At 37.8% G+C, this 24,919-nt stretch overlaps 1 non-coding gene across 1 annotated transcript; it reads right to left on the reverse strand.

The window, feature by feature from the left end:
* Positions 1 to 23,514: 23,514 nt before the first annotated feature.
* Positions 23,515 to 23,584, reverse strand: TRNAV-UAC (transfer RNA valine (anticodon UAC)). The gene has a single exon. It is a non-coding gene; the product is annotated as a tRNA-Val (tRNA).
* Positions 23,585 to 24,919: the final 1,335 nt, after the last annotated feature.

The raw sequence follows: 24,919 nt of genomic DNA on the forward strand, positions 1-24,919 counted from the left end.
TGCATTTGAATATATAGAGAAATAGAGAACATCTGTTTCTTACACTTAGATGTGGTTAAATTCCAATCACAAGAAACTGGCTCAATTTGCACATTTAGGCCGTTTACAAACAAGATATAATCTTCCTGAGTCATTCATAGTCATTTAGCATTCCCTGCTTCTAACACAAACTGTTAATTATAACTATGCCCTTGTGGACTTAATTCTTGGAATTCACTTTTCCAGCTATGTGACTGGTTCTACAAGTCAAACAGTACACATTCTGTTCCCTGATTATGTTTCCTAAACTTTGTAAACAGATACAACACTTGAAGAACACGTTCAACCATCCAGTAAAAACATTGAAGATTACCTTAAGAATTGCAACTGTGGACACAACAAAGTTTAATGACATTCATTATATTTTAAGAAATTTTCATTTACTCTTTTGTGTTGAAGGATAGTTCTGCATGGCTAAAGGTATCATTTTTGTATTTAAAAATACTCTGTTTCTTTCCTAAGGAGGAGTAGGGCAGAGAAGACATCAACTGAACTGGATTCTCTTGTCACATTCACACCAAGTCATCACCACAAATGCAGCTCTCCTGTCTGCACCAAAGCTGCATTTTACTGACCTCTTTCCCTTCCTCCCCACTTCTTCCCTGATTTAGTTCAACTTAGTCGTTCTTTTTAGTCAGTGGCTTTAACATTTTATCAGATGATTTTGATTAGCTATTCCAAAACATGAAGTTCCAGGATCATCTGCATTTTGCACTGGAAACTCTTGTAGAACATGTGATTATGGTTCAATAAAACAAGCACTTCTGATGTAAATCTTCCTGTGCCAATATCTGACTACACTACAGATACAAATCCTCCATATTCTAGAGCTCTAGAGACAGGCCAAAGTATCTTGCTTTCTGTACTGGCTGTGCCTTCTCTCCTCTTTTTTACTATTGTGAATGACCACATTATTGCACCTTGGAAAATCACTGTATTTTTCCATCTTTACTTTCCCTACTGCCTGTATGAGCTTCATACGCATACCCAGCAAAAACAGAATTACTGGGTAAATGATTGTGATACAAATACAGTCTTTGGCAGCCAAACTCACTAACTGTGAGTGCTGCCCTATGCATGTAAAGACGTCTCACAAAGAGGATAGCGGCTGCAGCATTCTCCTAGCGTTATTCCTGGAACCCAAGGAACAGACATAAGGATTTTGATCATGAAGGTCTTCTTGACGGCTTTGTTTTGTGAGGGAAAGTTGAGGGACGAGTGTAAATATTTCACCTCTCCCCATCACTATTGTTTTGAAATTCCAGACAGACACTGCTTGTGAATGTTGGGACTCTCCATCACATGGGCAGTGAGACACGCTATCTAGTTCTCTTATGTAAGAAATATATTTTATACTTTTAACATTGATGGAAGAATTGTCAGTGCCCTCATCTTAAATAACAGTGGAGCAAGTAAAGCATACAACCAGAACCTTGAGGACTTGGCTAATATGTTCTCCTCAGACAAAAAGTGTTCATCTCCTGTTTTCAAGGAAAGTGCCCTAACTACTAAACTAAAACTTGCTTAAAGAGCCATTGCACTGTCATAGTGCAATACATGTACTTTTACCAAATGCACCTAAAACCTATGCAAGTCCTATATTAAGCCCTGATATGGGGATAAAGAGAGAAATCTGAACCATGGCTAGATCATATCACTATTCACAATTTTCTACATACTATTTCGTCATTACAATACATACTGTTTTCCTCATTAATCACTGTCTACTTTTATCAAGATAATCCCAGAGTAACTCCAATGAAGTTGCAACACATTTACAGCAGTATAGCTAACAGCAAAACTTGGCTCAATATCCTCCAACATAAATGTATATTTTATCTTTTTAGTGCATGCTGCCTCTTTTTATTGAAACCAAAACAGTAAAACAAAAATCATCCTGAAGCGACCAAAAGAAACTTAAATATGTATTTTTTTCTAAGCATATGAATATTTTATGATCTATGGTTTCCATAGTGCTTATTTACTTTGTTTGTTCAATATTTTGAGTTGTCAGAATAGGCATTAAACACAGCAACAACAGAAAAAATGGAAAGTAAGTCAGTAGCAAATAGTGCTCTTGTATGTTTCCTTGTGACACAGACATAATGAGGTACCCACTATTGATTCATTCCAAATACCATATTAATTGTTCATTTGCACAAAACTTAAACCAAGTCTTCAATAATCCTGGAAAGTGTTAAAACTCCATATTATTATATTATAAATATAGAACCATAGAATCAGTAAGGTTGGAAGGGACCTGTGGAGATCATCTAGTCCAACCTCCCTGCTCAAGCAGGGTCACCTAGAGCATGTTAGACAGGGTCGCGTCCAGGTAGGCCTTGAAGATCTCCAGAGAAGGAGACTCCACAACCTCTCTGGGCAACCTGTTCCAGGGCTCTGTCACTCTCACGGTGAAGAAATTCCCCCTCACGGTCAGGCGGAACTTCCTGTGCTTCAATTTCTGCCCATTGCCTCTTGTCCTGTCACATGGGACAACTGAAAAGAGTTTGTTCCCCTCCCCTTGACACCCTCCCTCCAGGTATTTATACACATTGACAAGATCCCCCCTCAGTTTTCTCTTCCCCAGGCTGAACAGGCCCAGCTCTCGCAGCCGTTCCTCGTAGGGCAGGTGCTCCAGCCCTCTCATCATCTTTGTAGCCCTACGCTGGACTCTCTCCAGTAGCTCCATGTCTCTCTTGTCTTGGGGAGCCCAGAACTGGACACAGTAGTTGAGGTGAGGCCTCCCCAGGCTGAGTAGAGGGGAAGGATCACCTCCCTTGACCTGCTGGCAACACTCTTCCCAATGCAGCCCAGGAGACCATTGGCTTTCTTGGCCACAAGGGCACATTGCTGGCTCACGGTCCACCTGTCATTCACCAGCACTCCCAGGTCCTTCTCTGCAGAGCTGTTCTCCAGAAGGTCAGCCCCCAGCTTGTACTGGTGCCTAAGGTTATTTTTCCCTAGGTGCAGGACTCTGCACTTGCCCTTGCTGAACCTCATGAGGTTCCTCTTCGCTCAGCTCTCCAGCCTGGCCAGGTCTCTCTGAATGGCAGCACAGCCCTCAGGTGTGTCAGCCACTCCTCCCAGCTTGGTATCATCAGCAAACTTGCTGAGGAGGCACTCCATCCCCTCATCCAGATCATTGATGAAAAAGTTGAACAGGATGGGACCCAGTACTGAGCCCTGGGGGACACCACTAAATTCCTCCAGTTACTATTCTTGCTTCATTAGAATTAAATCTCTGGTTGCACTTCACATTTTGGTATTGGTTTTAAATGTATCAGCATTTGCTTCTTCCTTTCAGTTAATGACAAAGTAGGAACTAGTAAAGATATATTTGCTTAGGAAATACTCCAGGAAGTATTCTTGACTGTGTCTTTTCCAAACTTTGTGTTGTCTTCCAGTGAAAAACAAATAGAAACATAAATTATTTAATTGCCCCCCAAGGCTCTGCCTAAACTCTTCCTTCAGTGCCACTCTCTAGGGTTTCAGTGAGCCTCAACAGGAAGGCAAACTGAAAGCTTTCTTTGTTACCCTAGTCTACAGCATCTGATGGTGCCAAACAAAACTCAGTTATTAATTCAGCGCTCTTAGGGAATGGATTGTTTTCTCTGACTCCTCCCTGATACCCAATAATGAAACAAACTATTTTTTTTCTGACAGTATTAATTAATAGCAAAGATGATAAAAATATCATCTAACTTGATGATTTACATACAGTCAGCTTCCTCTTTTATATGTATGTGATTTCTTTTACATCTCCACTTGATTTCCCATGATTATGATTGCTTACAGAAAGGCGTTACCTCTTATGGTATGAAGTGGTTTTACATGGAATCCTTGTAATGCAGCAACTCATAACATATTTTAGCCTAGATTATGGTTATCTAAATTGCTGTGGTTTCAAAATTTACAAAAACGTATTTCCTAAAGCAATATAACTTCTCTTTTTACTGCAACAATAAAGTAAGCCCATTAGGAAGACTATGAGTTTGAGCAATTAATTACACAGTTAATAATATTTTACAGTTTTCTAAAGACTTTAAACTTCCTTCCAAACATTATGATTTAGATCCTGCCACCACTTCTCAAATAGAATAGGAAAATAACTGGAACTACTCCGAAAGCAAATTATATTTAAGTTCAGGAAAAAAATAAGGTTCTGATTCAATATTTTTTCCAACAGTTCAGTGAAATAGTTTTCACTGCACGCATTTTGCAGAATTGGAAATGGAAACATAGACTTTAAACAACTTCACTCCACAAAATGGTAGAAAGCCAGTTTTTCTTTTTCTTTTTTTTTAAGAAAAAGCTTTGACTCTAAGTATCTAACACAAGATTTCCAAAGGCACAGAAGATGATCAGCTACATAATCACTACAGAAAGCGTAAGAGCTAGATTCTATTTCACATTTTCTTTCTGTAAATCCTCCTTTGTTGTGTTATTGCACACTGAGAACACAAAGAAATAATATCTAAGTATTGCTTAGAGTGAAAGATTTTATGTTTATCGTATAACTAATGCCATAACCATATCAAGAAGATAGATTAATCTAATCATAACATTCAAAAATTTCGGACATTTCAAGTGTACCACTGACATGACAAAGACCTCAGCAGCTACTCAAATTACATACTTTGCAAAGGCATCCTTTGTCATACAGGATAATTAGACTTTAGATCCAAAGTTAAACGAAAAGACAAGATCAAACACTGTGTCTGGCATACCTAAACTATAATGTTAAAAATATTATGCAAAAATTAGTGATTTAAAGATGCTGATTCAGGAAGTATTAACTATTTACTGAATGTTTATTCTCTACCAAAGTAAGGAGTAAATAAAAAAAGTTTGATATATATTTCCTAATTCTGCACAGAAAGCCTTAGTTTGGTTGTTGGAACCATGTCAAATCAAATCTTTACTAGGTTTGAAAAAACTGCATATATTCATGGTTTCCATAGACTAGTCAACAGCTTGAAATATTGGTCTTGACTATCCAGTCAAGACCAATTCTTTCCACCGGAAAATAATTCTCAGAGGAAATTATTTGTCACGTTACTTCCAATCTGAAGATCTAAACACAATCTTTTCTCTAGCCTTTGGCACAGCCCATAATAATTGGACCATAGGAGAGCACAGAAAAAAAAAAAAAAAAAAAAAAAAAAAAAAAAAAGTGGATCCATGAGATGCATGCCAAATATCACTACTGGCTCAATCATTTGCTTTATCATCCTCTCTCCCATCACGAACAATCAGTAGCTGAAGTATTAAATGACATGTCGCATTCATTCACTGATGGAAGAGCAAGACAGAATGACATGTTCTGCTGATCATTTATAGCTATTGGTTTTTATAGGTTATTAACCTGCATTACACAGCTTATCTGAATTTTAGATGAGCAGATGGCCAGATGTATTAGCCCATAAAATTAATATTCCAACCCATACACTGCAGGACTATGTATGGCTACTGACTGCTTCAAACTCTGTAAAGTCAGTTTGGTGGATTTTACTCTTCAAGCCCTATTTATTATTCCTCCCTCAAACGCTGAAACCTGCAACTCCAAAAGACAGTTCTGGAATACATCTGTATTTTGGTGCCACAAATTCCTTAAATATTTCCTGCACAATGCTAGAAGCACTCAGCATACCTAGTGAAAAGACCAAATTCACTCATTTCAGTTTATGTGTAATATTTATTCATCTTTATTTATACAATGACACATATGGTGCTTAGGAGCTAAGGGTATTAGGTGCTCACTTTTGGCAACAGGTTTTGCAAACATATTTTTGAAATCATTCCCCAGTGAACTTCTCAGTTCTTTTCAGAATGATTCATGGCCTCCCCCATATTTAGCCTACATATGACTTGTATGCGGGTAGATAACCGACAGATGTCATCCATGGTTTCTGAATTAACCAGAATAGTAACACAGATGCACTGAAGTGGGGAGAAGCACCCCCCTTGCTCATATTCGTTATGATACAGACTGCAGTTAGCAACCTCAGTCTTGGAGAAGATGATAGGACCCAGCTATTAATACACGGAAAATATCTCATGGCACCTTGAACTTCTCTGAAAAGCTTACCTCAGCGGCAGTCAGTCTGCCTTAGCCTCTGACCCACTGTAGGTGAACACAATACAGGTCTTGAGGGAAACTGCTGCATTTTAGAGCCACCAGCTTGATTACTATTGATTATCATAGAATCATACAATCAGTAAGGCTGGAAGGGACCTCTGGAGATCATCAGGTCCAACCTCTTATCTACTTGCCTCCATGGTAATTTCCCTTTGATAGCAGCATTTCTGCCTGACTGCTCCTTCTAGGATTTGAGTTTTCTTTTATTCTTTTCTTTTTTTCCCAATTGGTTCCAAAAAATACATTCTGATTACTGTTTGGGGCAGAACAATAAAAGTAACAGAAGGGAAGGTCTCAGGTCTAATATTAGCAGGAACTCATTAAAAAATCCTGCATAATTCCAGGGTAACTGAGAAGGCAACTCTACTTTTGAAAACTGACTGTCTCATGAGGTACATTTTCCTTTTGTCCCTTTGATGGGAAAAAAAAATCATTTAAAATAAATAGTAGATGAAACATTATAATCTTGCCAGATAACATGAGGATTGAAAGGATTCCTGTGGTTATTGTGTGCTAGAAAACTAAGTTTAGAACTGTAACCTAACAAGTTGACTCTCAGATATGATGACCCTGTTGAGCAGTCCAGTAACAATGAAGTTGGGCTTCCAAATGGCAGATGAGGCTTTTGCTCTATTTGTTTGACAGTAAATATCTGGCCTGTTGCTTAGCAGCCATATCCAGAAACAAAGGCATTTCCAGGCAAAATAAGCTATGTTACAGCAGGTAAATCTTTCACAGCAATTACCAAATGGAAATGAGAACTGAATTGATCATTTCTAAACAACTGAACATATTTGTTTTCCTGAAGAAGTTTTAAGCTCAAAAAAGGCAATTTGGGATTGCCTGATAATAGTGTGCGAGGACTTCATATACAAAAAATGAGTGCAATGATTTTGAAAAATGATATGCTGAAAGTCCTAAAAAATGAAGACCACAGTTTTCAGACTTCCGTCAGGTGTTAAATCCATATGTAAGTACATTAAATAAATAACTAGACCTTTTCTCAGAGACAATAGGCATTTACAACTCTTCCAGACTTCTGTGGAACTTGCACATATTTTAAGAGCACTCCACTTACTTAAAGACTGAAATATAATAATAGAACATCAAAGTCTGAAAAGATTTTGTGGATATTTTAATAATTTGTTATATATTCTGTCAAGCCTTATTTCTACCACTGCTGACACTGCTAGCAAATGTTGCAGGTTCTCAGGCCTCACCAGTGTACCACACTTACCTTTGCATACTTCATTTTCATGCAAAAGTCTTCAGCTTTTGCAGGGCTCACCTCCATACTGGAAAAAAAGGAAATGCTGCTCTTGCACATCACAGCTGTACAGCTCTAAGGTAGGTATTTCACTGAGAAAGTAGCAGTTAGCCTCACTGAGCAATCAGAAAGGGTCAAATTCTGCTCTGTTACCCTGAGACCATTTCACCACCAACAACAAATCTGCATATGAATAACTTAGAGCTAAGAAATTTGTTTCCAGATACTGGAGCTAAAAGATGCAGACATTAGTTCAGTCATCTTATATTTTCACTTAGAGGTTGCAAGGGGGACCAGGTTTTGGAGGGGTTTTGGTTTGGGTGTGTGGGAGTTTTTTTGTTTGGGTTTTTTTTTTGTTGTTGTTGTTGTTGGTTTTTATCCTGAGAGCTGATCCACGGGGCATTGTCATTCTGCTGCTGTCTCACCTTTCAGTTGATAGACAGACTTCCTGCTGGAGAGCCATTATTATTTAACCGGATCCACTCATCCTGCCCCTGATTTGTTTTGCTTTTTTTCCTGGCAAAGAGCAGCAACTCTAGGTAATGTTTCTTTTCTCATTTGGCTAATTCCTTCAGAACACTTTAGTAAATTAACCCCATGTAGTTCACTTAGTAAACACAGGATCTCCTGAAAGGATTTATAAAACTAAATCACCTTGGATTTTGCAGACAATCTTTGTTTTTCTTTTGTTTTGCCCTGTACAAGCTTCAGAAAAGACTCAGGAAGCAAATGTGAATGTTTAATTCCTCATCAAATCAGAGATGTAACAAAACATGAAAAAATCAAAGCAAAACGGAGGGTTTTTTAATAAACAAAATAGGTTAAGACATGCTAATTCTGTTTCTAGAGTATGTAATAGAAATATTAGCAATATATCTACAATAACATGTTATGAAAATACTCCTATTAAACTCCATGACTCTTGGTCTGAACTGTAGAGCAGCCAGCTACTCAACACTTACTTATTAAATGCCTATTTTCTTCTTTCTAACTACATATAGTTTGCTCAGTGGTGTCTGCATCTTAACTAAACGTTTCTCTCAACACCTACTACAGTGAGCCAAGAGGATCTCAGACACATGAAGGAATCACAGAGCAGTGAACTCACACCATGATAAAATTGGCTTTGCAGGACACCAGCACATTCAACACCACGTCCTCCCACGGGCACGTAGGTCAGACTACCACAGCAACACCACCGTGGTTCCCTGACAGACATGCATGCGTACTAGCTGGACCGCAATTCTTTTATAGTCGTTCTTGTACTTTTGTTTGCAAACATATTAACATGACTGCAAATTCTGTGAATGCTTTTCAGAAAAATGCATCCACCCATGCTGAATATCCCTGTCCAGCCATTCTGAACTGTCTTTGATTTACCTCCTCCACTTGACAGAGGATTAAGGTGTTTTGTCAGGGAGAAGAAATAATAGTGTTTGTTCTCAAGTAATTAACAGCAAGTAGCCAGACAAAACTTACGAATGAGCCATAGATTAAAATATGTTTGTAAAATAGCCTTCATACAATTCAGGTAATTGTTCAAAAAATCAGGACCTGCTGGAAGACAGTAAGTGAGCAGAATAAAGTTGAGATAAACTCAGTGCATGAGAGTCCCAAATCCTTTGCACAGACAGTACTCAGCCTAGACCAGAAGACCCGACAACTGACCTCCCAGGTAATTTTCTGTTACAGTGTGATTCTGAGCAAATCACAATCAGATCATAAATATTATGTAGTCATAGATTCACATTTTGGCACACAAATGAGTATGATGTTTTTGTGCTAAATCCTATAGGTGCTTATTATGGCCGGTGCTGAGACCAGCTGGCTCAAAATGTCGCTGTGTGGTGTAAATTAAGAGCAGCATAAAGAGGCAGGGACCCTACCTGGCAGCAAGCACTCTGTCCACAACGGTTACATAACGGAGAGAGGATTTCTCAAGCAGAATTAACGTTACTGTCAAAGGAGCACTAACAAAAAGTCATCTAGTCTGCACAGGGAGCAAAGTGAAGGCTAAACAGATGGGAACAAGTACTGCCAGCCCAAAAGAGCATCTCGCTCCGATGGAGCCATGAAGCACGGGGCAGATGGCTAAGTGTGATAAGGATGGGAAGTTTTTTGTAGAAGCTTTCAGAGACTGATTGGCCAGTGCTGCCTCTGTATTGATTTCCTCTAAGTAAAGACCTTTAGCAGACTGACTGATGATGCAAACAACAACATTAAAAATAATCCCTGCACAGGCGCTGGTCACGCTAGCTACCCGGGCGCAGTGCCCACACCACGCATACAGTGCCATGACCTCCCGTAACCTGCTCAGCATGGGCCAGGAACTTGCTTCTTGCCCTTTCTTGCCTCCATGGATATTTATTTCAGCTGAGCCAAGCTTCTCTGCATGGCCACTCCAGAGCTAAGCATCACCATTTTGTCAAGCTCAGGATGTGGCAAATCTAAGCCAATAATGCATACTACTAAAACCAATAAAAGCTCCTGGCCAAAACTGGTGTACATGTGTAACTGTGCTTAGGAACTCACCCAGCAGCTGACACTCCCTAAACTCCACAATTAAATGTTATGTATGGATACCCAAAGAAATTCAGATAGTGCTATCCATCACCAGTAAGTCCTCCCTGTACACAGCAGTAAATCCATACAGGCATTTTTTTTTCCTCATAAATATTCTGCCTCAGTATACTAAAACTGTGAATACCTGAAGTGAATAACTAGTGACTTGAATCCATAGACAATACAGGATAATTTTTCCAATTACAAATAAATAAAACCAGACTCTCAAAGAAAAAAAGAAAAAAAAAGAAAAAAAAAAGATTAATGAGCTGAGTACAGCCATGATAATGTAATAATGCAACCAACTCAAAGACATTTATTTATAATGAAGTCAGGACAGCAGAACAAGAGAGGTTTGCAGCAACAAAACATAAACTCTAGATTCCTGCACTTTCAGTTTTCTTGCCATGGTTAACAATTATTATACTTAAAGCCAAAGCTGCTCTGAAGGAAAACAAGCACTGCAAGTGCCAGCACAGAGGCTTAGATATCCAGTTAATAATTTAGTGGCAGTAACCTATCAGGATATACCAGTTCACCTTCCTCCTTTTCCCCACAGAAATATCTTCTTTGTGAAGGAATTTCTTTGGGAAGTTGCTGCTGGAGAAAAGAGCAGACAGTTCTGTCTGCAGGTTAATGCAAATTCCAGGTACCAAGAATTAATCTGGATAACTTACATGGATTTTTAAAAATAATGGTAGTTACATTTTTTAAGAATATTAAATCTTCTGTACAGGCCTCTGTGCCACGTTATAACATTTTATAATCTCATTTGAAAATAATCTTGTGCTTGCCCTTGTGCAGGCCTACCAAGGGATCAATGTAAAACATGCAAATGAAAAGAAAAAAGCATAATTAAGTTCTTTGCGATCTAAATTTTAAGTTTAGGTAAAATAAGATAGAGAGTAAATGAAGTATAGCCAAAACCTAGTATCAAATTTTGGGCTGCTGAAAACTAGAAATTACCAGCTCTTATTGTTATAAGAATGTTTATCCACAGGTATTCAGATCTCTACAGCAGCCAATGCAGGGAAATAGCAGTAATACTGCTATTTCTCTTTAACAGACTCATCCAAATCAAGACAACTACGATTTACTCACCAACTATATATAAATGAATATGAAATGGTATATAAATGAAAATTCTAACTTCAGACTGTAAAAATATGCTCAAAATTAATAACTGGAAAAAATAAGTTCTGTCCTTTGATTGATCTACTTACCCCAAAAAGGTAAGGCACTTATCAAAATAAGTTTTAGTGACCAACTCCCCAAATTAAAAATACAACTTTCGGTTAAGCTTAAATGTTTAAACCTGTATTCTCCCAGATCTTTTTTTTTTTTTTTTTTTTTTAACTACGTACAGGAGAGTAAATTGAGAAAGTTTTGTTTCACTGGGATCCGAATTCATCTCATTAACTTCAGGAAATTCTCTGGGATGCCTAATTAGGAGCCCCATCAACAAAGGCTCCCTATATAACTCAACAGAGAGAGACAGGCAGCTCCAAAGGACAATTCAGATCTTGTGTGCATTGAGTCGTTCTCTAAAACTGCCTCTTCTCATGGACTATAGAACAGGGCTCCTAACCTTAGCTGGGTATTACAATTAATTGAAATTAATTCAGGCCCCAGACTACAGGGTTCTTCCAGTAAAAGAAGAATTTTCCTTTTCCTTCTCATCCTCATAAAGCATTTCTACTCATGAACCCAGGGAACACATGAGGCAGAAGCTTATGTCTTCCACTCGACCCTGCATGCTTCTGGTAACCTACAAAAAATACCGTCTTCCCGGTGCGGTGGCTTCATGGAGCCATAACCATTTCCACAGCCTTAGACTGTGTTCAGTTTTCTTGGCAGACTCTGGTGGCGATTTCAAGGGAAGAAGACAGACATTTCTAGCTAGCTTATTTGAATTTAAAATTCCACCCCATTTTTAAGTTATTGCCCTCTGCAGCAAGGAGTTTTAACAGGCTGTGGTGGAAAAAAAATGAGCAGACCACAGTGATACGGCATCTCAAACCTGAAGCGCTTTGAACAAAGGTGGAAAAGCAAAACAGAGTCCATCTCTACATCCGTAAGCCAGGAATCAGTCCACATCTGTGTATTCATTACAGGCACATGAGCCCTGAGGACATCCATAACACACAACTCAGATAAACACATACTCCACACCTTCAATAACCTGATTGTGATTTTGACACAGAGCAATGAAACAGAAAAAATATCAGATGCAAATATTTGTATAAGTCCTCAGAATACACTTTCCCACAAACAAAGAACACCAACAAAATAGCAACCTTCCAGAACCCCATTCGGCGCTTCCTGTACTCGGACAAGTCCCGTATTCTTTCATAAAACAGGTTAAAACTACGTGGGCTAGCAGTGATATGTCAATAAAGTGAAGGTCATTTAGGAACACTGAATTAGAATTTTCAGATTTTCCTCATGCTTTTCCCTGAAATAATATTTTTTCCCCAAAAGATTACTTGCAAAGGAAGAAAGGAAGGATATTCTCATCTTTTTTCATCTTGTTCTATCTGATATATAAAAAAACAAAAGAAAATGTGAAAAGGGTGGTTTAGCTTGGTTTTCAAGTCAAAATTCAGGTCTGTGCACTCTGGAAGGACTGCAGTGACTGATACATTTATGAAATTATGATGTACAGAAACAGAGATTGTGTTGTCTAATGTTCTTCAGCCAAGATTTTCAAGAATGACTAATGATTTGGTTATGATAACATATCATAATAATGTTATGATGCTCGAATCACCTTTGTGGGAATTAATTTCCAGAAAATGCTAAGTGTCCTTCCTCCAAAAATCAAGCCTCTTAAAACTGTATACAGCTGGGAAACCAAAAATAGAGGCATAGAAAACTTTCTTTAAATTTAGAATACTTTGTTAAACAGCTACTTACATACAATGCACGAAAGTACACTTGGAAAAAAATAATGTCATTGTTAAGGGATCAGATTATCTGCAATACAGCTGCAGTATAGCAATATATACCCCAGATATAGTCAAGCAGCTCAGAGGAAAAGTGGGGAAAATAATATATCTGATACACGTGGGTTTTAAAAATAGCCAAAAACAATGCCTCCAGACCTTTTTCCTTTCCATACAAAGACTAACAGTTTTAAAATATTTTGTAGATTTACTACATTGAATTTACCACATTAGTGACTATCCATAATTTTAGTGACTATCCATAATTTATACTATTTCATAAGAGTGTTTTTGCAGAAATTAGTATTATTTTCCAAATATAGATGCTCTCTTGCAGTTATAGATACACACTGTGAAAGCATATATGTGAACCCTGTGTAAGCTGATAGATCTGATTTGCATTTGTTTTAAGGGTTTATATACATAAGCATTTGAAAATATGTCACAGCACATGCAGTTTGCATATGCTACGGAATGTCATTACTTAGTTTCCAAGTTCACTGGGAATTTGCAAATCCTCAGCAAATTATAAGACACAAACAGCTCCATGCAGGATTAATCCTCTACCTCAAGCAGTTTTTTAAAAGTTTTGCATGATATATGTTCATTACACATAATAAGCATAAGTGCCCACCAATCAAACTGCTATGAATGCCCCCAAACTAGTTATCTCTTTAGAAGATAAAATGTGCTGTTTATATAACTTATTAAAAATTGCATCCTTGCATTCGTATTTCAGATAAAAAGTGTGAGGGCACTGCTTTATCACTTTAACTATGTGTTTCTTTGAACATATTTGTGCTTTAAAGTAAACACCAATGCTAGTGTTTTATGACTATTAAAATCAAAACACTTCTTTCCAAACTAATCTATGTAATGGTTGGGAATAGCCTTTGATTCAGTACCGTAATTATAAACCGACACTTAAGTTCAGAAATACTAAAAGAGCATCAGTCATTTAAAATCAAATTAACAGTTTGATTAATCAAACACCAGCCTGTCAGTCAGATAACATACTGGTGGCTTTGTTCAGTTACCAAAGAGGGTTTCCACTTTAAGCACCACAGATTTCATCAGCAAAATAAAATTTACTTGAGCAGAAAATTTTGCTTTTCTTTAGATGTGCTCTCTAGTATTAGAAGGAAAATTCTCACCACAAGCCAAATTCTGCTTCACTTTTATGTGGTCACACAGAAGGAATAAAGAGACTTCATGGATGCATTTTCTGTCCCTTTGAGGCTCGTTCTCAGGCAGAAAAGTGCAGTGTGATTCTTGCCTTAGGAGGATGTACATTAGTAGAATCAAGTCATGCTTCTGAAGCACACCCAAAGTGGTAGAAAACCAGTGTATTGACTTGCTTTTCAAAGGTGTTGATTATTTATTAAAATTTGAGAGGCTGGCACATGATAGATCCCACATTCCATACACCTGAATCCTCCTCCCCTCTTTTACAATATTTTCTGTTCCTAGAATATGGCACAGTCTGAAGACCAGTCTTCTTCAAGAAAATTCTTTGTAATATACAGTGTCCTTAATGCAAAAACTTCTGTAAACAAGTCGTTCAGCCTTACTGAATCTCTGTGAAGTATATTTAGTGTAGTTGAAACTAGGAAGAGTCAGATTAAAAGACTTGTGCAACTTAAAAGTCTATGGAGTCAACTTAGGTATACAGAAAAGCAAGAATTCTTACCTTCCCCTAAACTTTCTATTTAAAACATTAAACCACACTAGATAAAATACAATCATTGTTAGGATTTGGGGACTGACATTCTGGAGAGCAGCTCTGCAGAGAAAGACCTGGGAGTGCTGGTGAATGACAAGTTGACCATGAGCCAGCAATGTGCCCTTGTATCCAAGAAGGCCAATGGTCTCCTGGGCTGCGTTGGGAAGAGTGTTGCCAGTAGGTCAAGGGAGGTGATTCTGCCCCTCTACTCAGCCCTGGGGAGGCCTCATCTCAAGTAATCTGTCCAGTTCTGGGCTCCCCAAGACAAGAGAGACATGGAACTACTGGAGAGAGTCCAGCATAGGGCTATGAAGATCAGAGGCTGGAGCACCTGCCCTATGAGGAACGGCTGCGAGAGCTGGGCCTCTTCAGCCTGGGGAAGAGAAGACTGAGGGGGGATCTGATCAATGTGTATAAGTACCTGAAGGGAGGGTGTCAAGGGGACGGGGACAAACTCTTTTCAGTTGTCCCATGTGACAGGACAAGAGGCAATGGGCAGAAACTGAAGCACAGGAAGTTCTGCCTGACCATGAGGGGGAATTTCTTCACTGTGACTGGATGCAACCCTGTCTAACATGCTCTAGGTGACCCTGCTGAGCAGGGAGGTTGGACTAGATGATCTCCAGAGGTCCCTTCCAACGTTACCAATTCTATGATTCTATGTTAAAAACAAAAAATAGAAAAGGTAATGTCATAAAATTGTTCCACAGTAATAAAATGCACAGACTGCAATATGTCATGCTAAAACAGCCATACGGCCCCCATGTCATAAAATATTTTTTTCTCTGTGCTAGTGGGATCAACCAAAATTGAGAAACTACTACCAAATAACTGTTTTCTAAAATGAAGTACTTCAGCATCAATCCAGTGCAAGAAAAACACATGCCAGCATATCTGGCAGGAGATGTCTTCAGATATGTTGTGTTTGATTTATGAAGAAAAGTGATGCCAGTCACCAAGAAACAGAAGACACTCACTTCAACTGATCACCAAGGTCACAGATAAAAACTCAAAGAGAGAGGGAGACCCTCTTTCTTCTGCAATATCCAAAGGCTCTTCACATTGGTTAAAGGCAATCAGGCGAAAATTCTGCATGCTTCAGAATGAAAGTTTTCAATCTTTTGGAATTCACATATAGCTGGAAAACATCAAAGTGAAGCTAGAGAGAGAGATTCTCATTGTACCAGTTCACTCGCTATTATTAGACACTGAAAGATTGCACCTATGACAACCCTTCTGAGCTGTGAAACAACATCAAGACGCAGATGTCTGCTTCTGGGGATAGGCCCATTTTCAAAAGAATGATTCTAAATGCATGTCCTCCACAATGTCTGATCTGGAGCCCATTTTCAGCATGGTAAGGAAGGATAAAATGGAATTATGCCAAGTATACCAATATAAAACCTCTAAATTCATAGCAGACAATTAAAATGAATGGGAAGAAGGACCAATTCCAGATTAAACAGCAGCAAAGGAAAAGCTTGAAGAAGCAAAATCCACCACCGCATACACCAAAGATCCTTCTATCATGATTCAGTATGCAGCCTGCATAATATCTATGGATGTGTAACCAAAAAAAAAAAAAAAAAAATCAAAAACGCCTCTTGTAAATGGTGTTTTGAAAAACTGATAAATTATTGGCTTCATTCCACTACTGTTTTAATACTTATTCATTTATGATTACAATTCAAACATTTAGTGCCTTTAGATGTGAAATGCTTTCAGCCTACAATACATATTATTTATTAGTAGCATTTTCAATGACAGTACCTTCAGGAATGCTTCTGCCTATGGGCCCATTTGGGGACTGAAAAGTCTAATTCAACTTCATGCATTTTAATGTCCAATGTTGCCCATCCATATGCTATGACTGTTGAAAGTGAGAGACCTAAAGATGTGCAGAAAATGATTTGGCCAATGAGGCATTCCCACACACAGTACAAGGAAACCCCACAAAACTGCATACAAATGTAAGAAATAAAGCAATGCAATAAAAAACATAATCCACTATTTAAGCGTGTTAAGAATGAAGCAAAGATCACGGGTTACAGGAAAGCTAGATGCTGATGGTAAAAGCATTTTTCTTGCTTACATTGGCATAAAGACAAAAGGTTTCAAAAAAAAATGTATATGGTTTTAGCCAATTCATTACAGTATTTCTGCTTCTAAAAGAATTTCCAGTACAGGTCAAAATCCAATGATAGATGAACCATAACGTTTTCTGAGGTTTGGATCAAGTATGTCCTGAAAATTATGGCTGCTTATCTAATCTCTGACAGCTTCCTTTCTTCCTTTTCCTTCCACAGCCTCAGTCTCTCCATCCACAGCCTCCTCACAGTTTACTATTACTCGTACCAATCCTTCTCATTATTTTTAAAATATCATATATAAATTCCACCTTTTTTTTTCCCCTGCCAACCACAAATATTGGTCAGATGGCTAGTTCAGATATTAGATCTCAGGAAAAATAGAAGTGGTCACATATTGCCACAGTGAGTTTCAAATCTTGCATCCACTACACTGAGATCTTTCCTCAGGACTGAATGAACTAAAACGCATGGCCTCCATGCCACAACCACACTGCAAAGAAATGCCCTAGATTTCTATTGTATATTCTCTATACAACAATTCAGCTACACATCTGCACAACTGTATAAGCAAATTGGACTCGATTCAGACCCATTAAACTCAGAACTGGTATAGTCTGCGGTTGATGTTCTTTAATCCGAAGCAGTGGCTTCTTTTCCTTGATTTTCAGGGTAGATGGAGTATGAGATAATGTCTAATGATGACTACTTACTGCTTTATTTTTGATCCTCCATGATATTAAAGGCTGGCCAGTTTTAAAAATGGGGCACCTAATAGCAGGTAACTTAATCTGTTCACTTCATGTTTGAGATAACTACCATACTGATTTAAGAATACTTTAGATCAAAGAAAATTTGATCAAGTACTTTTCTCTGGAAAAAGCAGCATTAACAAAATGTAAAGTTTTCAACCATTTCTAAGAGATTTTAGATGCTATAGTTTCTAGTGAACAAATTCTGTTGTATTTTTTTAACCTGCATGTAGTAAAAACACTTTATTTCTACTTCCTCTCTTCAAATCATTTCTTTTATACCTTTGCATTAAAAACTTGATATGAATCATGTTTCAATATTAATAAAGCAGCATCACTTGATTCTACAGATTACAATGATTCAAAATTTCAAAAATAAAATTTCTCAGAACTCCTATCTCATGCAAGACTTCAACTTCTGTTGCAAGTTAGAAAAACACAGCACATCAAGATGTGTGGAACAATGGAATGTCATTTCTCTGTACAATACCTAATTTAGGACTCTAATTTTAATGGTCTTAAATAATACTGAAAGTGCTTAAGGTAGATATGGATTTCATTTTTAGAAAAATTCAGAAAACACAAAGCGATGACCAATGCTCAGGACTTAACTTTTAAACTCTTGGCTTCCTTACTCTGCTTCTCCCTTATAAGAAAAAAAGACACACACACCTCCAACAACACAGTCCCAACCGCAGGCCGTGAGGAAGTTTGAAAATCATTCTAATGGACTTTTGGCTCTGTCACCGACACCCTGTCAGTCTTGGCATTCATATAGGAAATCTCACTGCAAAGGCAGAGTGGGGACGAACAACCTCCTTTGACCTTAACGTCTTGTCCACATGAAAAATATGACCAGCCTGTTTTGTTATTGCTATTCCAGAATAGCTTCCTGTGCAGACACAATATTCAGGAACAACAAAAGTCTGTATTGTAAAATATCAATTTTGCTTATAAACTAACTAATTTTATTCTATAACCGAATCCTCACATAGGAAGCTATGCTGGAACAGTTGCAATAAAACAGCTTATTCTTCTATATTTTCTCAGTCAGTTTACTCAAACAAGGTATTCCCTAGAGAACATCTCTTTTACCTAGAGTCCAGGCAAATCATTACAGCAGTAACACCTGGATGGCTGTTAATGACAATAGTAACTGACTCCATTTTCAGTCTCATATTTTGCCCAGAGCCTAAATTCACTTTTAAGAAGTCATGTTTCTTAACTTTCCTAAATTACGTTAGCTTAAGTATAAGCATTTGAAATGAACAACAAAAGGGAGCAGTTCAGACAATTCAGCAAACTCGGTTCCCTCGTTGTTGTAGACAAAATCTATCCTCTTAAAGTCTGTTAAAAGTATCTGAATTAGTTCAGTCTATTTCTTGCTCCCCAAGCGTTTGATTAATAAAACATTTTTTTAAATATGCCCAAGGACAGGGCTTTCTCCACAAGGTCATCATAGCTGAAATCTATACTGAACGCGCACTCGCTTTAATCTTGTACATTAAAATATATAATCCTCACTATTCACAAAAAAATGTAGGAGTCTGGGCCATTTCCTTGATAAATCTTAAGGGTGTAATAAAAAAGAAATCTTTCACAGTGTGTCACTGTGATTCTAATTCCATTAGCAACTTTATTTCAACAGAAACTGTCGCCCTCCAGATATGTGCTCCTGAGACTGCAGGATTTTCTTTTCCCCTTTGCATTAGTTTTAAATACATGCTCATACAACTGTACAAAACAATAGCACTCGAAGGAAAAAACTGCTATGGAAGGAGTTGTAATCAGCAAAATTCCAGAAAAAAAAGAGGAGAAACAGGATTATTTTAATCATTTTTTTTTCATATTGATACTTGCTGTATCTTTAGAACAAACATTTAAGGAAATTAAATCAAGATTTTTTCAGACTTCCACTTCCTTTGCAGCATTCTCTCCTTTTTTGGTCTATGCACTGTAGAACAGATTTAGCTCCCTGCTCATTTTCCCCTTCAGATCATGCTATCCAAAGGCATTTGAAGGATACAGCACCCAATTAGCTCAGCCCAGGAGTACCAGACTGCATGGGATAAGAAGCTCTTCCTACAGCACGTAAACTGTGACATGCTATTCTTTACATTTTTAATTATAGCCAGTATTTCCAGGCATTAATCAAAGGACAGTTGGGTCATCCACATAAGATGAAATGATACTGCTGTAACATTGTTTTAAATGACCAGAAGGGCAATACCAATAAAAATCTGTGCTCACAGTTTAAAGTTCCTTTATTTGACATTAGCTGTTGAATGCATCTTCCTTCTGTTCAAACACTATCCAGCTTAAAACCTAAAAATTAAAACAGCTTACCTGTTGGCTCAAAAACCACAAAGGCATTCACCCCCATTTTCCAATTTTTGCTTACTACAATGTGGGTAGCTGCAATTAAGGTAGCGCTTGACAGTGTTCTCTTGGAATCAAACCGGAATTCACTTGGCTTCTCCCATGGCAAAGCTTTCCCTGACTGTGACCTAAAAAGCAGTGTCAAATTCAGGTCTCTTGTCTAATATAGTCACAAAGGCAGTAACCCAGGGCCAAGTCTACTTTCCTAATGGTAGTAATTCATGAAGGAGTGTATATTATTTAAACAAAAGGGGTTTTTTTTCTTCCATTGCTACAGCAGATCTGAATCTAACTTACACGTTTACAAGTAACGTCACCAGTCATTTAAATGCAGCCTAATATATATGTCTGTGATCTGGAGAGGGAAGGTGCATCTCAAGTGGATTACATAAACTTCTGTAAAAAAAGTGGCTCCTACCATCTCAGCTTAAAACACTATCCTTGTATGCAGTATCTAAAGGCCCCAAATTCAGGAATCTTTGTATTAGGCACATTCACCAAGTTAGGGGATATTGCTGCAAAGAACGTGCTGTCTAAACAAACAGATGAGGAGAATGAGAAAGATATGTTCATTTAGCGACTACTGATGTAAAACCTTAGTTCTGTGATGTAAAACCTTAGATTAGCACAGCAATATCAGGCTACCCTGGAAGGGTGTAGAGCTGCGCATCGCATCCATCAATGCATCTCATGCTGTTGAATCACAGGGTCACAATTCCGCTCTATATCTCCAAATCCATTTTGAATATTTGAATGTATATAATTTACTTCTTCTGAGAAGGACTCTATATACAGCAGATTTTCATATTTTTGGACAGCACAACATTCCTTGAAATGAATTCAAACCTGAATAACAGTGTTTTAAATTAACTCCAGTCATAGTTTCATTCATCCTTGGTCATGATCCAGCCCTGGAAGGGGCTGAAGATCAAAACCACCATTGATCACATGTGTTGTTACATAAGAGTGGCCATACTGGGTCAGACCAAAGGTCTATCTAGTTGGATATCCTGCCCCTGCCAGTGGCCAGTAGCAGATGTCTATGAAAAGCATCAGAGCAAAGCAAGCATACAGTGATCCTTCCCCAGCTACACTTCCAGCCTTCTGTGGTTTGAAGGCTTCCTGAGCCGGAGGTTCTGACAGTAGTTTCATAAGCTGAATTACAGGATTCAAATCCCCAGCTCTTTACTTTGTGTAACAACAGCAGAAAGAAATGTTCTGCAGTTAATTAATTCATGTGATAAGCAAGATATATTTTTTAGCTTCAACACAATTTGAGTGCTCCTGCTGCAAAATTACATTTGTTTAGGCACATTTTCATGTCACACATCTAGACAAGAATTCCATCAATCTTTTCATTTCATTTGCTGTTTGAAGCTGCAAAGAATCCACGGTTTGTCCATAAGAGATGCCAAAAGCCTAGAAACTTATTACACACTGCTCACAGTATGAGTTCAGATACATTATCAGCATAAAAAGAAAAAGGCAAATTATGCCACAGTAGGAGAACACATTTTTAATATTAGAGTCTGTACCTTGCATATCTAATTTAACACTGCTGTTTCCCAAAGTTAGGCTGCATCTTTCTAGGTTGCTGAATTGAACAGATGAGTGAGCACTAAATTTTTACAAGTGACTGGGCAATGCAGAGGATCTGTGCACTTGATGAATTCCAGAGAAAATGCCAGTGCCAAAGTGAATGACACATTTTCAAAGAATTCTTCAGGCATTCATATTGACCAAAATTAGGTATGAATGTGTTCCATATACCAAGCTTGAAGGATAGGGAAATTTTAGTGCATTGTTCCCAAAAAATAGAAAGGGAAAATTCTCAGCACTTCTAAGCAAAATCCATTTACTCCCATTAAACTGTAAATGCTCTGTCTTGTTGATTAAATACAAACATACAGACACACATCACAGAAATTATTCTCTCAAGAAATCCCTGCTTACTGAGAGGATTATCTGTGCTACTAAGAAACAGAGCATTTGCCACTTAAGAGCATCAGCGGAATAGAATTCAGATTTAAAACCACACACCTCTCTTTGGAGCTGATGAAGAGTTATCTTATACACCATATCTACTGTCTTCTCCAGTTATACCAGAAACCTTGAAAGTTCATACCAAAAAAGAGAAAAGAAATACAGTTAGCAGGGAAAAAAGCTGCAGAACTTGTAGTTTCAAGATTTCAAGTTTTCAAGATGCAGACCTTCTGGGGCTATTGTATTTTGCCTAAATTTAGAGTTTCCTTTTAGGAAGAATTTCTTGACTAGCTAACTGATATTGCATATGCAAAAGATACCTCAGAGGCAATGAAATTTTAAGTTATTTTATTTTTATGAAGTTATAATTTTTTCTGCTTATGAGAAGGGAAAAAAAAACAGACTGCTCATAAATATGGGAAGTTTTAACCCAGACAGGTGGAACCAGAAAGGCAAAAGCCTAGCCCCATTGACTTTAGGCTAAAGTCTTTAGTCTTTAATATTGACAAGATCAATTTCAAAAGTTTCAGCACCCTGACATTTTGCAATACTGTTCAGAGAAGACAAGTTTATCGTAGCTTACCTATTAAAATTACTGCCTCAGGATGATGAGTTCCTGCCTTGAGTGTTTACTTTGATAATATTCAAAGGATTCACATGCGCGGACCACAAGACCAGTCATCAATGGACATCATGTCTGCTCTGGCTGCTGGCTACCAAGGGGCAGACACAGCAGCATATGATTCAGAATTGTAATTAATATCCTGATTATTCAGCCAATATTTCATTTAAGATGCTTAAAGAAGGTCATTTAAGTTGTCCACAGTAGGCAGTCTGACAGCATTAGATATTTCCTTCATGCAAACTAAAGATTTTATTTAAACAGAAGGATTTCAAAAGCCTTACATAAAAGTCAATTTAAAAATAAGCAAATTGTTACTAAAAAAAAATAAAAAAGCTAGCTGCTCTTCATGATGGATATTCATCATGTTTGAGCCTCTTCTGCTTTTCTTGGCTTGTTTTGGAGAATGAACTGTTGGTCTCTATTATAATCCAAAGTATTGGGTTACATGAACAAACAAATTAAACACAGCAATCAAGTGGGAAGAAGGTGTCTGTGATTCTTGATATCCTGAACAGGAATTAAGTTAGCAGTGGCACTCATGTATTGAACATATTATTACTATTAGATGTTTATTCAGCACCACTGCAGGGCCTCAGAGCCTTTAAATTTAATTTTCATAGCCAGTTTTTAAACAGAGAATCAGTACTGCCTATGTTTCTACTGTTTGAAGTATGTATGGTTTGCTGAAGTGAATCATCAGGCAAGCTCTCAATTGTCATTTTTATCATGATTAGTTCAGTAAAATATATAATCATAACAGGATAGGAAATATTTAGTTATATGAATGAGATTTTCAAAAAATTCTTCAGGCATTTATAATTGACAGAAATTAGGTATGAATATGTTCAATGTATCCCCATTCATCTCTCTCAATCAGGATTAATTCTTGGAAATATGAGATGTGTGAAGTCAAGGTAAACTTGATTTCATAGACAGAATCACAGAATCAGTAAGGTTGGAGGGGACCTCTGGAGATCATCTAGTTCAACCTCCCAAGGATTTCCTGGTGCTGGTTCCACTGGGGCTTGAACCCAGGACCTTCAGCATGTAAAGCAGATGTGATAACCACTACACTATCCCTCTACCCCCACTTAAACTACTGTATGAAAATACATTCCAAAGTATAATTTAGAGACACCAAACTGAATAATAGCAAAGTCTGTGAGCTGTGAGTGAAAGAGGAAATAACAGAAAAGTGAATTGATAGGGTTCAGCAATCAGTGCCAGAAAAAAACAATCAGTAAATTAATTCATAAAAGCACTAAACCTCTATATAGTCTGACTCCAGCCTGAAACAACTGCAGTAACTAATAGACAATTTTGCTTTTATTTCTGTAGTCTGACAAGTCAACAAAATAGGCAAGAGCATACTTGATTCGTAAGAGTATAAGATTGACTGAACAAGGTCAGATTGAAAGTCTACCTAGTGTCTGAAGGTGGCCAGCCAGTATGAGACACTTAAGGAAAGACCATAAAAACAGAACAAGCATGGGGTGATGTCTAGCTTTTGGGCAACTTGCAGTTCAGGTATCTCTTGATTCAAAACCTATGTCCACTCCTTTGTGTTTAGCAGTCCCTCATAGTCTTTTCCTAGGTCATTTATAAACAGGTGTAACAATGTAGGTCGTCCCATAGACTCTATGGGAGAACACACTGACAATCCCTCTATGAAAACTGGTAATTTATTCTTATCTCTTGTTTTTTACCTCTGAGTAGCTATTAGTTCATGAGAAGGTTTTCCATCTTAAAACAGTAGGAGGCTTTTCAAAAGCTTTTAGAAAATCCCAGTGTATCATATTTATTACACATGTAAGCACATACAGAAGAACATGAGAATGCTCACAGCAGTTCAAATTACAGATCCACCCAGTCCAATATCCTGTTTCCAGTAGTGACCACAAGCACATTAAGACTGAAAGGGTAACCATATATAATATTTCCATCTAAACATTCTCCAAGCTTCCAGCTGTTTTCAGCTCAGGGGTGCTCCTGAGCTTGATGTGTTTTGTCTATCTAGTAACCTCCAGAGGATCTCTCTTTCACATTGTCCCATTCCCTTGTGAACTCATGAAAACATCTTGTATCCACAATAGTCTGACAGGAAATTCAACAAGTCCACACAAGTTTCACCATTTCCATAAATAAACCTCATTTCAACTGTTCTGAATCAAGAACCCACCAGCTTCATTTGATGGTCTCTTATTCTTGTATTGGAAGAAACAATGAACACCTGATCTTTAACCACTCTTTCCATACCAGTCATGATTTTGTAGATCTCTGAGTTATTTCTTCTCAGCCTAAAGCATCCTATCTTACTCAGTACAGAACTTGTTCCACATCTTCGATCATCCTCACTACCCTTCTCCGAATGTTTTCAATTTCTAGTATATCCTTGACGAAGCAAGAGGAGTAGAA

Source organism: Rhea pennata, chromosome 2, assembly GCF_028389875.1.
Source record: "Rhea pennata isolate bPtePen1 chromosome 2, bPtePen1.pri, whole genome shotgun sequence".
In the NCBI taxonomy this organism is placed as follows: Eukaryota; Metazoa; Chordata; class Aves; order Rheiformes; family Rheidae; genus Rhea; species Rhea pennata.